Raw genomic sequence first — 4717 nt, 5'->3', positions numbered from 1 at the left:
AATAGAGGAAAACCACATAATAGCAGCAGCATCACACACACACACACACACACACACACACACACACACACACACACACACACACACACACACACACACTCACAGACATACTCACATCATAGATGCATTGACAATGATTGTCAAATAGACAGACAGGCAGGCATAAAGGACGCGCGCCAGCGCACACACACACACACACACACACACATACACGCGCGCACGCACGCACGCGCGCGTGCGCAAACAGACATCATTCCTAATAAATGCCAGTGTAACCAGGCCTCGCTAATAACATCTATGTAACAGCGCTGCTAAGAAAAATAATGAATTATGTGTTTCATTATTTTTTTAGTAGAAACGGAAACACTTGACATAAAGACGGTAATATAGTGTAATACGAAGAGCAAAAGACAGGTAAGGAAGAAAAAAACCCAAAAAAACAGAGACAGCGGGAAAGTCAAAATGATTTCCAACCAACGCCCTCAAATGACCCGTTTAACAGCACTCCCTATAGAATCAGTCTCAAACGAAGCGTGCCACGACCGAGATAACGTGCTGAAAAGACGAAGAGCGTTTACACACCGCTGTCATACAGAAGAAAAAAAATAATATTATACACCTCATTTTGTTTGAGCTAAGAATGAGGAAGCACATTGACGCTATCGTGACTACACACAGAGCTGTGGAGAAGAGCAGACGGTGGGAAGAAATACCAGACGGATGAGAAATATTTGTTCGAACAAATAGAAGCACGTCGACACGATATCAGCTATACAACGCATGAAAAAAGGAGGCAAAATAGACCTGATAGATACAAACAGAAGGAAAGAAAAGAAAACAGTTAGACCTACAAATGAGGCGCCCTACGCCCCCCCCCCCTTCCCCCCAAAACAACCCCACCTTACCTGCACTAAAGATTGGAGAGTTGAAGGGCACTCTCGTTATCCAGAGGTTACAGTGTTCGCCTCTCATGCAATAGCCTAGATCTCGCGTTCAAAACCTGACAGCGACATAACATTTTCTTCTCTGACATTTTCTTCTCTGACATTTTCTTCTTTCACCTCCTTTACTGCTCTCTAACCATTTTTTGTCATCTGCTTTCGTCTCCACTTTCTGCCCTTCTCCCCTTTGCCTCCTCCTCTTGGCTCCTGTCTCTTTCTGCAGCATTTCTACCGCGACTCCTTGGCTCCTTCTTAGTGTTGTCTTTCCGCCACACCCCTGATCTTAGGGCATGTAACACCCAAGGACCGTACTGTATAACCTCCTTGATAACACCTCGCCTTCTCGGATAAGGGCCAAAATCCCGTGTACAAGTTGTGCACGTTATAGATCCCTTGGTGGTCCAAAATCGATTAGAGTAGGCTTCGGCCGCCACTCAGGCAAAATTCAAAATTAATTCCCCAAACAGTAAATGTTCAATGTGTCACACGCCCTCATATCACCATGCAGTTGCGAGCGCCGTTAAACACTAATCTTTAAAAAAGACTTTCTAGTAGCGTCCTCTTTGGGGTTTTCTCAGTAAGAGTTTTACGGCACTTGCAACACAATATGGTTATATAAGTGCCGAAGATTAGAGGTGTTACAAGAGAGTAACAAACACAAGAAAGAAGGGGGGATACAGACGGTATGTTTGATAGGAAAGAAGAAGCAAACCACAACAGAGCACCCGCCAACCAGCCACGGTAGCGTCCTCAAACCACTCGCTTATACACAAAGGTGACTAGGGAATATCTCATCCGTACTGTACAATAACAACATTTCAAACAAGTCTGTATAGGTAAGCACAAACCTCAGCAGGACATCCACAAACCACCCACAAGCCTGGACAAAGCGTTCTTTTTAAACCCCAACAGAGATAAATCACACATTAAAGCACAAAAGCGTTAACTCATTTGTTGCTGTTGTTGAGTAATGAGAAGCACATCGGCACAATAGTAGTCATTTAGCGGTGGGAAAAAGTAAGACAGTACACAGGAACAACAGAGAGAAAGTGAAGAAGTAGGACCTACCAGTGATGCCCTCCAACCACCCGCGTAAACTCACAGAAAGCGCAATATCTAACTTCCAGTCTTTCAACAACGCTTGAAAACGCACTGTTTCGGTGCATGTAAAAAAAGAAAAAGGCAGATTTTTCCAGTAGATTTCTCAAGTACATGTTGTTTTTTCTCTATCTGAAACTTCAACGGCAAACTACAATACGCGTGGACCTACTATGAAATATAATAGTGCAAATTCGTATTTCTGATTTGTGCAGCAATCTAGATCTAGTTCGAAATGTACAACAACATGGTCATTGGGTTCTCTGCTGGTGCTGGGAAATATATATATCGCTTCCTAAGAATTTTAAAGTTCTATCTCATATTTTTGGCCGTTTTTGTTACTTAGATCAGGAGATCAGAAATCAAATCTTCTATCAGCTCCATCAAAATCGTATGGATATTCGAAGTCGTTATTAAGATATGAATTGCATTCGAAAAAAAAAAACTTCAGTTGTAAAACGCAAAAATTTCTACGTCAAAATTCGCAAAATTAGGTACTGAGCAGAAACATGTAGATATAGAACTTTGCAATTCTGAGGTAGCAGTGTGTCCTCTACATCCGTAAAGGGTTAACCGCGAAGGCTCCAGCAGTGCAGGAAATATTATTATGTCAGACCGCTCTGCTTTCTCACTTGACAAGTTCCCTCGGTTCGAAGGCTTACGCCACGCTACGCTGACAAGCGGGCGGCACATTATAATATAAAAATAGAACTAGAACAAATCTTCGCGGCGGCCAACCCAATCCTTCTTTGGGCATTTCCTTTTCTAGGTCACTGTTCCCGCACGCCTCTAAATGGGATTAATAAAAGGAGGGTAGCTTACAGCATGCGTAATAACGAGCGGGCTTCTGGGCGTCTCGGCTTGAAAATTGCTGCGCTAATAACTTTTAAATAAGTTCTGTTGGTCCTGGCGATCCCATTACCCGTTCCGTATATTATCGCTTTTTGCAGTGTAGCAAACGAGGGCTCGGCCCGACGTTGCATCCTTAAGAAAAGGCACTTAACACGAATTTTCCGAGTTGGCTTTTTCGTATCGGAGATGGACATTAAAACCGGAGATCTTGCCTCACAAAAAGCGTCACAATGTTCAATGTTGCAAGGGGCGTTGAACTTTACAACTTCGCATATTTTTTTTTCTTCCTCAAAGAGTGCATTCGTGCTGAATTTTAAGTCCTTTTTCACACAGACGTACGTGATTTAACATTCCGTACACATCATCCTGTATTCCAGTTGACAAACGGGCTATATTAAATGTAAAGCCCTGTTCTACAATGTATAGCTGTACATGTATACCGGTAGTCTTGCCGTTAGACCACTGGGATCGTCATCGTGAGGTTACGGGTATTTGGGTTTGAGGCTAAGGCCCGATGTTGTGTCCTTGGGAGAGGCACTTTACGTGAATTTTTCTCACTTCACCAAGGTGTGAATGGGTACCGGGCCACAGACAGCGAAATATCGTGTCGGTATGTCACAGCTTTAACGCCTTAAAAATGGCAGCACGCATGTTTTGCTTCCTTGAAAGTTGAGATCGTTCCTGAAGGCTGTCGATCAGGTCTGCTGGAATAATTTATTTAAACTGTAAATCACATAAAGCTTACTGATGAACGGGACTTTGCGTGATACAAATGCTTTTTATTATCATTAATATTCAGTACACATCCTTATACATGTGGTTCGAATCTCAGACTTCATGGGACATCCACATTCCTAGACAGGCGCGGTACCGATTTGCCAATCGGATTTCTATATATTTCAGCACGAGTTGTGTGACAAATAACCCTTTCAACACAATACAGATATTAATTAGTAAAATTTATTAAGGAGGTTTAAAACATCCAAATCTTAATTTTAGTAAGAGCTTTGCGACACTTGCAACACGATAAGGTCATACGTGCCGAAGATTACAGGTGTTACAAGAGAGTAACAAACACAAAAAGGAGGAGAGATAAGGACCATAAATGTTTGATAGGACAGAAGGAGCAAATCATACCAGAGCAACCGCAAACCACCCGCTATCCGATTTTCAACCCATGGGATCTTAGTGGATAATCCCTTCGTAGCCCGCAAACTTCCTCAACAAATAACTGTGTGAACATATTATCCGTTGGATTCGAACTAAACTAGCTAGCACCATGGGAGTCCAGAATAACATCAGCCTCGTATGTCTTTCCTTCATTCCCATGGGCTACACACGTTCTGGCAACCAACTTGATTCCCGAGTGCTTATATGACCAGTTGCCAGTGCCAAAAAAACCCCAACTCAAACAAACTATTGGCTGCACGGCGTTTAAAAAATGATAACAAAACCCCCCAAAAATTTTAAAAATAAATACAAACACACGTACACTAAAAAAAAAACCTTCTCTCCCAATCTTTTCCAGTAACCTTTCATGACTTATTTATTATTCACATCACTTGCCAAGTATGCGACAGACATGACTCATTGAAAGCAGATTTGCGACAGATTGAATGTTTATTATGGAAGACAGAGAGAAAACAGCTGGTAGCTAAGGCAGTGGGAGTCTTGAGATAAAACATGACCAAGGCATAGAAAAAGATTATAGGCATTACGTATTAACACTTTCCCAAAGGTGTAAATCATCAATAGCAACAATACATGAATAAACATATTAGTATTCTCTCTCTCTCTCTCTCTCTCTCTCTCTCTCTCTCTCTCTC

Source organism: Aplysia californica, unplaced genomic scaffold (genome assembly GCF_000002075.1).
Source record: "Aplysia californica isolate F4 #8 unplaced genomic scaffold, AplCal3.0 scaffold01255, whole genome shotgun sequence".
In the NCBI taxonomy this organism is placed as follows: domain Eukaryota; kingdom Metazoa; phylum Mollusca; class Gastropoda; order Aplysiida; family Aplysiidae; genus Aplysia; species Aplysia californica.
Note: the sequence above shows the minus strand (reverse complement) of the source record.